This window comes from Pseudorasbora parva, chromosome 20 (genome assembly GCF_024679245.1).
Source record: "Pseudorasbora parva isolate DD20220531a chromosome 20, ASM2467924v1, whole genome shotgun sequence".
In the NCBI taxonomy this organism is placed as follows: Eukaryota; Metazoa; Chordata; class Actinopteri; order Cypriniformes; family Gobionidae; genus Pseudorasbora; species Pseudorasbora parva.
In genome coordinates, this window is record NC_090191.1 from 9,242,698 (window position 1) to 9,254,940 (window position 12,243).

General features: G+C 39.8%; 1 long non-coding RNA gene and 1 pseudogene across 3 annotated transcripts; one reads left to right on the top strand and one right to left on the bottom strand.

Moving 5' to 3' along the window:
- The first annotated feature begins 976 nt into the window (after positions 1–976).
- LOC137049419 (uncharacterized) lies at positions 977–5,411 on the top strand. Of its 3 annotated transcripts, none has more exons than XR_010899578.1 (4): positions 977–1,112; positions 4,757–4,850; positions 4,996–5,082; positions 5,223–5,411. It is a non-coding gene; the product is annotated as an uncharacterized lncRNA (long non-coding RNA). The 3 variants fall into 3 exon arrangements; XR_010899579.1 differs by having other exon boundaries at positions 985–1,044; XR_010899580.1 differs by lacking the exon at positions 977–1,112 and adding an exon at positions 1,126–1,150.
- Positions 5,412–5,720: 309 nt separating this feature from the next.
- Positions 5,721–11,891, bottom strand: LOC137049056 (putative nuclease HARBI1; annotated as a pseudogene).
- Positions 11,892–12,243: the final 352 nt, after the last annotated feature.

Sequence of the window (12,243 nt, forward strand, 5' to 3'; positions counted from 1 at the left end):
CATTAGCAATCTTTGTTGCATTATATGCCAGCAGTGACCATTCAAAAATGGGAAAAAGCGCTTGTGTTTTTTGATCAAAGTTTGCACGGCTGCAGCTCAATTTGATGACAATTTATTACATTTATTAAATATTTCTCAATATCCTTCTATATTCTCATTCTTAATAAACTTTTCTTTTGTAAACTTAATTTTAAAGGCCCCATATGGTTAAGTCGCATAGATATAATGTGGCTCCAAGATCAAATTATTCAATAATAATTTTTTACACCAAGGTAGCTATATTAAAAGCTATATTAAATATCATCTACTCAAAATGATAAACTTGAAAGTTTTTTTTTTGACAGGAAGCTACAGATAGCAATTTTAAAGCATAGTCTCTGAAATTTCAGCCAGTACATTTTTTTAAACAATGGCACTTACATTTTTTTTGTTGCAAACATGTATGAATACATGAAAATGCAAAAAAAAAAAATTCAATTAAACGTTTGAATACCCTACAAGTTACTTAAAAATAAAATGTTTGTTTCTTTATTTAACTGCATTAACTTACAATTAGTGAAAGACGACTTCCTTTTTAACGTCTTCCCTCGGGATCGAGTGTTTTTTTGCATGGCTGAATGTTGGCGCCATGAACAATAATCACGTTGTTTGTATCCGCCGAAAATGATATACCGAAATCAAAATGCGAGTGAACGGGATTTGCCCACAGCCACGCGCTGTGAATTGTGAAGCGGGAGCGACCATACGGCACCGGCAGAGGATTCTGATGGGTCTTAAAGCCTTCCGCGATCAACTATGTCCGCAAATCAAACAATGATTTGTCTCAAAGGAATTATTCATTCTCAATTTAGCGCATATGCCTGAAAATACGGGACAAACTGCGTTCTGTATACGGAATGCTTCATCGATGCCTTAAATACAGGACCGTATACGCAACGGTTGGCAACCCTAACTAAACTGAACTTTTATTTTGACGGTTTGCCGTCTGTTTCGAGTTCCTGTATGTGTGTTTATGATTTACGAAAGATTTTGTCGAGTGAAACGGTTAAATGCTCATGAAGTGACTGGAGATGCATTCATGTCTTCATAGGTGGAAGAGGCTGAAAAACACTGCAAGTTTCAGTGTGTGTGTGTGTGTGTGTGTGTAACGGTAAATAAACCGCGTGTCTTTTCCAGTGACTGAGAAAAATGCAGAATTAATATTTAAACAGTCTTTTTGCGGCTTAGTATTCACAGTCACCATTTGTTTATTGTGATTTGATTTAAATGTACTGCCCGTTTTGTTTATCAAAACCAACCCTGTGCCGTTCAGCATGCAGTAAATTCCATTTTTATGACTGCATGGATTCTGTCAGCGTTGTCCGCATCGTTGAAATTAATCCTTAAAGGGGGGGGTGAAATGCTGTTTCATGCATACTGATCTTTTTACACTGTTAAAGACTTGGAATCCCATACTAAACATAGACAAAGTTTCAAAAGTTAAGGTGGACGTTTGATGGGAGTATTTCTTTGTCAAAAATACTACTTCCGGTTAGTCATAAGTTTCGGCAAGTTTTTTGAGATCATGCGTCCCCTTTGACGTTAGTGGGGGCGGAATTTCCTTGTATGGGCCTTACGGACAATTCTACCGGAAGCGTGTGAGAGAGAGCGAGGGAGAGAGCGAAAGCAACAGGCTACGCCCATCAAAGCGGGGCTTGTAGGATGCTGGACAGGTGACAATTACACATAGCACATAACAATGTCACCAAAAAAGTGGGTTTTTGGTTGCCAGACCAAGACAGTCCTGCACAGATTCGCCAAAAACCCCGCGTTAAGGCAACAGTGGATGTAATTTGCTTTTCCGGATCAGCAACTGAGTTGCGCGAATGTTTATATCTGTTCGCTGCATTTCGGTGCCGACTGTTTCACAAGGCCCAGCTCGACGCCGAATTTTCCCAATCGCCTAATGCTGAAGGATGGAGCAGTCCCAACGTTAGAAGGGTGAGTGAGACTGCTTTTAGTCCGCTTACTGTCTACACAAACCACGCGTAAACACACAAACACACATGCACAACTGCACTTCCCACATGTACACCTTCAAAGACAAAAATACGACGATATAATTCAAGTATAAATATGTAAATAACACAAGTCGCTAAACATATTATATAGTTAGTGTATAACTTGTAACTTACCACATACAGACGTCCTGCTCTAGTCGTTTTTGCTGCTGCTCCTGTTCAACTGCAGCCTCTGGGTCTGATTCCGGATCATAGATGTATGGCTGTATCTGATTAAAAGCCATATTTTTATTTTGAATAAAGTTTTTTTCCGCTGTTAGGGATGACGCTCGACTCAACACACAGCGCGCTGCTGCACACGTCATTCTTTAGCTCCGCTCACACGACACGCCCCCACCCGCTCGGCTTTTTTCGGAAAGACTCGGAACAGCGCATCTTTCTTATATAATTATTAAAAAAATAAAAACTTTTCGGAGATATGCAGGATGCAATGCTACTCTATAGGTACTCAAGATTGACATGACACTGACTGAAACTGAGTGTTTCACCCCCCCTTTAAGAAAGTTTAGTCCGAGTAGTGAGCTATTTATTTTATTGTTTGTGGCTCTGTTGTAGTTTGATTAACATTAAAACTCAGCACAGCAGTAATATTACAGTATAATCTTGGATTATGCAGCAGACAGCTCATGCCACGCAGTTCAGTAACGTTAGGCTACTAAATTATGCAGCAGACATTACAGCTCAGTAGTGATGTGTCGTTCATGAACGATTCGTTCATTTTGAACGAATCTTTATTATGACTCGGGACTACCGAGTTGTCTCAGATAGTGATTCGTTCATTTTGTGTTGACCGCGCATGCGCATTACGCAACATATGGCCTCTGAATCAGCTCTGAATCTCCGAATGATTAGTTCTTTTGAGTCTCGGGTTTGAGTCTTTCGTTCTTCCTGTTAGTCCCATAGAGTCTATGCTGTCAGTAACGGAAACAGAAAAGATTAGTTCTTTTGATCGAGTCTCGGGTTTGAGTCTTTCGTTCTTCCTGTTAGTCCCATAGAGTCTATGCTGTCAGTAACGGAAACAGAAAAGATTAGTTCTTACGAGTCTTTCGGGTTTGAGTCTTTCGTTCTTGCTGTCAGTCACATGCTGTGTGTGTGTGTATATATATATTATATATATATATATATATATATATATATATATATATATTTATGTATATATATATATATATATATATATATATATATATATACATACACACACACACACACACAGTTGATTCAAAATTAGTCTAATTGAATTTGTGATGTTAGACTTGAATAGTCAATATATTTCCCATATTTGTATATGTCTGATATTAACTGAGAATAATATAAAAAATAAAATAAATAACTACGTGCTTTTTACTAAAAAGGTTGTGAACTTGTGTTCTATACGGTGACAAGTCACGTGACAAAAGAACGAACGACTCAAACCCGAGACTCGATCAAAATAACTAATCTTTTCTGTTTCCTTTATTGACAGCATGGACTCTATGGGACTAACAGGAAGAACGAAAGACTCAAACCCGAAAGACTCGTAAGAACTAATCATTTTTGTTTCCGGACCTGTGTCACGCACGGTCCGGGCGGCCCAGCCCCCAGATCTGATCAGAGTCAGACACAGACGAGTCGACAGCTAACGTCTCGAGGAGCTCGAAGACACGAGAGGCGGAAAACAAACGTGATAAATATGAAGTTGCAAGAGAAAGAATGTTTTGGATCAGGAGGTGAGGTGAACTAACAGAGAAACTGCAATAGCCTGACCCAACAAACAAATCAATTAATTAAACATTTCAGTTTCTTATAATTTGGCTTTGGTTGCTGTACCCTATAGTTTATTTGTATGTAGTTTTAAAATGTAATCAACATTTTCATAAGTACTAGATGTGTTGGGCTATTTAACATGTCATTTTGGTGAAATGAACGAAATGACTCGAAAAAAGATTCGTTCATTTTGCTGAACGAGACTCAAAGATCCGAGTCAGTAAAATGATCCGAACTTCCCACTACTACAGCTCAGTGCCTTCATGCAGTTCATTACTAAATGGGTTATATCGGCCTTTTCATGCAATAGCGGATATCTGGATAGTTCATTGATTAGATAACACATTGATAAGTGTTGTGTTTATATATATATATATGTGTTTATATATATATATATATATATATATATATATATATATATATATATATAGTGACAGTTCAGTCAGTTTGTTCCATCCTGAGTTACAGGTGATTGGCTGAGGAAAGGCGTGGTTTTGCACCTGAACCATGTCTTAAGAGGAACTGGATCAAACAGAGCAGGAGCGAGAGGGATGGGATTAGATATGTATACGTAGATACCTCATTCGAACCATAGATATCCATAATAAAGGCTAGGGCTGCGTCCTACTGACTTGTTAAAAGTGTAAAATGTGTAAACTGAGGGTGTCCTTTTGCAGCCAATTCAGAAAAAAATATAGTTTTATCATTTTTAGACCGATAAAAAAGTAAATGTAAATCAGCTAGCTAACACTGTTTTCATTCACGGAGTTCGTTGTTTAGCAGTTTAATGAGATAGTTACACAAAAATTAAATTAAAACGATATATTTCTTCTTTTCTAGAATTGATATTATCAAAATGTATTGGCTACATAGCAAACTACTGTCAACAAGAGTAAGTTACCTCAGGTTGTCCATGGTTCATCACATGTTAAAATCTGTGTTGATTTTTGCAGGGGCTGATGAACACACCCGCCTTTTAATTCAGTGGAGAGTGGCTAATGAAGCCCTCTTCACTGGAAAAAGGAATGCAGCGAAAAGGGGGTTTGAGTAAGTATACAAGACAAGTACAATTTTATTCAAGTACTGTAGATTCAATGGTGAGTTAGCTGTTTCATTAGATGTAAAAAAAAAAAATTCTACTCTAGCTCTTACTGCATTCATTTTATGCTTGATTTCTATGCATGTATTGCAGAGTTTTTGTGACAGAGCAGAGGCTAGAGGGAAAAATGTCTGCTGCTCAGATAAAAAAAAAGGGGAAAATCTAAAACAAAAATATAAAGTAAGATTTTTTTTGTTATTCTTCACCTCAAAATTATTTATTCATGCAAATGTTAGGCACTGCAATGCAATATTTTAATAAATCGTATGTTTTACAATACATTTTTACTGCCTTGATATTCTGTTTTCAAATATTTGTAGGATCTGAAATGTCCACAGACTGGGGTGAGCACTGAGGATGGAGATGTTACAGCAGCATCCTGGAAATGGTATTCTGCCATGGATAAGGCAATAGGGGGCAGACCCTCCATCACACCACCCACCCTTATTGCCTCATCTGGCCCGGAAATAATTGCTAAAAAGTAATGTTAATAAAGAAATCAAATTTTACAGTCTCTTTTCATTTATTTGTTTATAAGTTCACTGTCATGCTGTTTTAGCAAGTTCTATTATAAAACACTTAATTCCCCGGGATTTACAGCCAGATTGTCAGTTGCAAAGTGCTTAATGTGACCTTGAGTAATAAGTATTTTAAAGTGTTTTGATGGTTCTTGAAACAAGCAAACTGCAGGTATATCTGAAAATATGCTGTCTGACTGAATATGAGTGCTGCACTGTACAGAAAAACCCACATACTCAAGACAGCATTAAAATGTCTTTGCTTTATTTTTGTGTATTTAACTTTCAAATGGATACAGGATAACCATGTGCAGCCGCGAGGAGGACCGACAGGAGTCTTGGTCCTGGAGAGGCTTTGTCCAGCGCAGTGAGCTGTAAGATCCAGAGAGATGCACACACATAGCCATGCATGCACCTCTCTAACTACTACTACTGCACTGTATGCGTTACAACACCCTGAGGGACTGTGCCCCCACACACACACCTAACTATTTACATAATAACTACCATAGACAATCTGGAACAATGCCAACATGAGAACAAGAACTAATTAGAGAACAAGAACGTAACCTGTTAAAAGTGTCTTACAGGTAATCGTGCTCATGTAGAGCAGGCACACAGTTGCCTGGTGCAGACACCGCTGCAGCGAGATTTTCCTGCACGTGCTCTCCTCCGCTGGCTTCTGTGTTGCGGGGTTCAGGTGGGCCATCATCATTCTCCGCAACTTCAGGATCAACAATGTCCCCATTAAGAAGACAGAGGTTGTGGAGCACCGTACAGCATGCAATGACATCTGGCACAAAAGAAAGCCTGACTTCCAGGGCCTTGAAAAAAATGGATCGCCAGCGTGTTTTCAGCATCCCGAAGGCCCTCTCAACGATGTTCCGTGCTCGAGAATGCTTCCTGTTGTAGCGAGCCTGTACAGCATTCTGCACAGGCTCTCTGTATGGGGTCATGAGGCAGATGGGCGCACTCAAACAAGGATACCCACCATCTCCAAGGATGCACTTTCCTGCACGTGGATACAGGCGGCCAGCGTACACAGGGCTGTTCTTCAGCACCCTGGCATCGTGCACAGACCCAGGATACCCCACAAAAATGTTGAGGAACTTCCCCTTGTGGTCAGTGATGAACTGCAGCTGGACAGAATTAAATAGCTTCCAATTGAAGTAGCACTGGATGTCACTTGCTGGTGGTTTGATGTGAATGTGTCTATGGCACCAGCTACACTGAACGCTGGAGACCCTGCCAGCTGGGCAAAACCTGCTCCCACTGCCTCCAGGTCATCTGCGCTGGGGAAAGCGATAAGCTGCTTCAAAATGCCGTCAACTGCCTTGCTCATTCTGTGCACAATGTCGTGCACAGTAGACTTTGGGATGTCAAAGGCGAGTGACACCACCCGGTATGATGCAGCATGGGCCAGCCAGTAAAGGAACACCAGCACCTCGATGTCCTTTTCCCAACCATCGTCGCAATCTGGTTTCACCGCAGCAATCAGGGACTGGATGGACTGCCGTGAAAGTCAGAGGTTGAGGTGGAGGTCAGCTCCATCTTCAAAATACAGCCGAAGTATTGGCACAGCAGCATTCAGATGGCAGTAATAATAATAATAATAATAATAATAGATTTTATTTATAATGTACTTTTCATTCCGAAGAATCTCAAAGTGCAACAAAGAAAAAAAAAAAAAAAGAATAACAAGTAAAAGTATAGAATACTACAAACAATCAACCGACACAGAAAACAGAACAGAAATAGAGCTGATGGTGAACAGAAAACAGAGCTGATAGTGAACAGAAACAGAGCATAACATACATATACAGTACAGGCCAAAAGTTTGGACACATTACTATTTGTAATGTTTTTGAAAGACATTTCTTCTGCTCATCAAGCCTGCATTTGAGACATTTTTTTAATATTGTGATATATTATTACAATTTAAACTATTTGGTTTTCAATTTATTATACTTTAAATGATCATTTATTTCTGCGATGCAAAGCTGAATTTTCAGGATCGTTACACCATTCTTCTAGCCTGACAAGCCAGACCCACATCAAGATGTTTGGTCTGGAAACTCACCATAGACAGGGCTCAATCCGAGGGGCGGGATAAACGGTTGTCTTTCAAACTCCCTCTGCACGCGATAGGATAGCGGTACACCAACCGGAGCAACAACGGTGAAGGGGAGCTCGCTGACTGATTAAACATTCGCCGTATCCGGTCGGCTAAACTCCGAACACATCTTCCCTTTTTAAGAATGTCTTCAGTGCCGCACTTTGTTCTTTTCTCAGAGGAAAGCTTAACTCCAAGTCTTCCGGAGGCGCGGGCAGAGCTGATTCGAAAGACCGCCGCCGTTCGCCAGTTTCTGTGTTTACTAGAAGACTGTGTTACTAGAAGCACGCAAACGCAACTCGGCCGTCGTCATTATGGCCCCGCCCGCCGACTCTATAGCCTACCTACATGATGTGATTGGGCCGTCCAGATTCTGAGGAATACAGCTCAGATAGGAATTGAGAGTTGCTAGACCACACTTGCGGGCAAATTAAATTTGCTGCCGCTAGGGTGCGTCTAGATTTCTAGGCTACCATTCTTCAGTATTTCTGCTGTTCTCTAAGCATGCCCTTCTTTCAGCGAGTCTTGTCTATTTTTGCCGCGCTGCTCGCTAACCGATTTCATCATAAAATCATGTAGTGCAGTGTTCCGTGTGTTTCACGATCACCACATAACATCCAGCACTGTGAAATAAATAGCCTAATAAAATACACGAAAACACATCACTGCCAGAGGATTTTGCCCAAACTTCCAAGGCCTGTTTAAATGATTAAACTAAGCGTATCTTACTTTAATGTTACATTTATCAAGTGAACAACTTATACAGCATAGCATGTGTTTGGGAATGGGGCATTTTCAGCAGATATATGATGCCCGTCATAAATCCAAGCACATCTTGGAGGAGAACACCACCAAATGTGACAGAATTGACGATATTATAGTCTGTATTTGTAATACACGTTTCAGGTGCGAGTGATCAGCGACAAGCGCTGCCAGAATGCATAACGGACGGGCGCGCGGCTCTGGCTCCATATGCACTGCTTCTGCCCTGTCAACCATAGCTTGCACGTGCAGTATGACATTTGAATGGTCACAAAGCATGTTCGTGACCGGCTTTGACCGTTCTAAAATGGTGGATGGCTAACGTATAGCGGCTCATAGAAACAGTCGCTAATGAGGTATCTACATACATATCTGGATGGCAAGACGATTGGCTCCCAAGGTGGTTGGCAACAACTGGACAATGAATGGGCAGGAGTATGCAGAGGGAAGTGACAAATCAGGAAGTAAAACTGATGAAAGTGAATCCGACGGGATCAAATGTAAAAGAAGCGAAGAAGAGGAATATAAAGTGTTTGTAAAACTTACACTTGTAGGAGACTCGTTTGAAGGTATGAATCCAAGTCAGCTGACAAAAGCACTAAATAAGGACATCGGTGAACTAAAGAGTGCTAAAATTCTGATAAATGGATCATTGTTGATTATCTGTAAGGATGCAAAACAGCAAGGGAAAGTGTTCAAGCTGAACAAGATAAATGGAAAGAGAGTGGAATGTTCTATACTTAATGGCAAAAAATTTGTAAGAGGGGTTGTGACAGGGATTCCGGTAAACATATAGGTAGAAGATGTAAAAGAAAATATAACAAAAGCAAATGTAAGAGACGTCAAACATCTAAAAACAAAAAGGGACGGAAGTATAAGTGACAGCACCTCGATTGTGATCACTTTTGATGAGGAAACTTTACCTGAGAAGATGTATTGGATACATGTGTTACAATGTAAGGCTATACATTCCTCCACCACTTAGATGTTTCAAGTGTAAGAGGTTTGGACACACGTGGCGGCGGTGTGCAAGGGAGAAAAAAAAGTGGTAAATGTAGCACTTCACTGAAGAACACGAGTATGGCAAATGTGAAGAGGGTGTAAAGCTGAAATGTTGTAATTGTGGGGGGAGCATAGTTCAGCATATCGTGGCTGCGAAGTTAGTAAGAGGCAGGCTGAAGTGCAAAGAATCAAGGTGGTTCAGGGAATCAGCTATGCTTAAGCAGCAAAAAAGGTTTCAGGAAATGTGACGATGACCAAACAAAATGGAGTTATGGACAAAGAAACAGGAAAATGTTGTAGATGTTATAAGTTAAAAAAAGAGACGTTGATACTGAAGAAGAATGAGTTTGTTCTGTTTATGGCAGAAATAATAAATTGTTCAGCACAGACGAAGAGCCGAAATGAAAGGATCAAAATAATTGTCAAATCTGCAGAGAAGTATCTGTAAAAGGGTTGCTCTGGGAAACAATTAGAGATACCCTAAATGAAGAAACAATCATCTCAGACATGGGTTGGATCATCCTAATGGTGCTGAATATTCTACAGTGGAATGCAAGGAGCCTAATTTCTAATGGTCAAGAATTTAAAGGACAACTCCGGCAAATTTTTAAGTTTATCTTGATCGTTATATCTTTGTGAGTACAGTCTATAGAAAAAAAACGAACCGAATTGGTGCTTGCAACACGGAGTTATTAGAGTTAATGCCCAGAGTTAAGGCCCATTTCTCACTTATTTATTTTCACACATGATAGACAGACAGATAGATAGATCTATCACTCACTTTTTCCACCTTGTCTTTAAGACAGAGATACCCACTCCGTGAATGTAAGTCCTCCTTCTCGCCAGTGGCATGATGTAATGGTGGGTAGAGGGCATCTAGGGCAGTTTTCTCTGCCTCTTCTGACACAACTAGAGGAGCTGTTTGACATTTTAGGGATGTTTGCCCGATTAAGATGTAAACCTGCCAAGGTTTATTAGAGATTAAGTTTTTTAATGATGTATGATGCCCCCCCCCCCCCCCCCTCCCTCCCCCCCCTCAAATTCAGGAGTTAGGCCATTCTTCTTGTTAAGAATAGTCCTACTCCCATCTGTGAGGACACATACTGAGTACATATTAAATGCACCAATTAAAATTTTTGCTCCACGCCTGATAAATGTGGCAGCCTTTCTTTGTTACTCTGTCTGCACTCATTTCAGCACAATTTTATCATGCCTTGTGTATGGATGTGCCATCCTTTATTTTTTAAGACCAAATCCTGTCAGAATATATTTTATTATACGATCATATCTTCACAACCTTAAAAAAATCATAAGTAAAAAAGTTACTCACCTTAGAAAATAGGCTACCTTAGTTGCTGAGTGGTAAAGTAAGAATGGGGGAAGTGGTATTGAACTTGGAAACAGTCCAATCAGCCAATCAGAAAGTATCGCCAAGGCACATGATGACAAGATGGCCAATGATTTTCCCCCCTCCCACTACTCCTCTCCCTGAGCCATCGGATTTAAACAAAAATATCTTCATTTGTGTTCCGAAGATGAACAAAGGTATTAAGGGTGTTGAACAACACAAGGGTAAGTAATTAATCACAGAATTTTCATTTGTGGGTGAACTATACCCTTTAAGAGTGATTTGTATTATTTTATTTTTAATTTATGAATTATTAGGTATATGCACTTATATACCAGAAACAAGTTAGTTAATATCCACAAGTCGTTAACCAGATACTTAACTTCATCCATGAATGAGGATGGATGCAGCAATTTAGAGCCTGCATTATTTATTATTTAGTTATACAGGCTGGACATATGGATAAATTTGATAAATCGATAACAGTTTATCAAAATAAAGGCTTTTGAATTTGTATTTTTTGAAATGTCATTTGAATGTCAAAACTCATTCCTTCACTGATTCCTACTATAGTAGCAGTCCATATAACAAAAACCATCAAACTCTATCACTGCCGCAATATCCAGTGGTGTTTTTGTAGAGGAATCCACAGGTGGAATCACATCTAATGAGCTTAAACTCCGCCCTATATTCCCCCCTCACATCCGGATTGACTGACTTCCAGTCAACGATACCTACAAGACCTACTGTCCTGCCAGGCAAAGTGAGCTTTTTTAAGAAAACCTGGACGGTGGACTGTCATTAAACTAACAAGTTATAACAGGCATGCATATCACAACTTAACTCATACTTACGTTCATGGCGAACCGCACAAAGTCTGTGGCTTTGCAAATGGCTGTGTATCTTGTGATATTCACAAGGTCTAAAAACACAGAACGGACATCGATATAAATCGCAGACACTGATGTCTTCGATGGAAATGCAATCGTTAGTTCTTCTCACTGTAACATGTTTGTCAACAACAATTAAATAATTACCAAAGCTGAAAGATGTCAAGCAAAGAGATCAACAAATTATATCGCACATGTATTATATTGCACATATACTACCTCTGCCACCTTCTTTCCGTCTAAAAGAAATGACGTATTGGCCAACGCAGTTGCCAGGAGGAAGCTCCTTTGACCAATGAGAAACCTCTTACCACGCCCCTACTTCTTACCACGCCTCTACCTCTTGCCACGCCCATTACTCCAAGCTGCAGCTACCCCTATCTCATTTATTTGGATATTTAGTTGAAACTTTGAGTCCCCAACTGACAAAGCCAAGCCAAAGGCGACAGTGGCAAGGAACCAAAACTCCATCAGGTGCGTGATGGCGAACAGAAGGAGCATAGGGATGGGCATATCGATATGAAGTATCGATATATCGATACTGATGTGAGCATCGAAAAGTACCAATACTCAAATAAAAATATCGATACTAAGGTGTTTGTTTTATTTACCAGTAATTTTGTTTATTTAAAAAGATTATTTTATAACACAAATCATTTATGTTACTTGTGTAGTATAGGACTATTTCCATGAACCACGATCTGAACG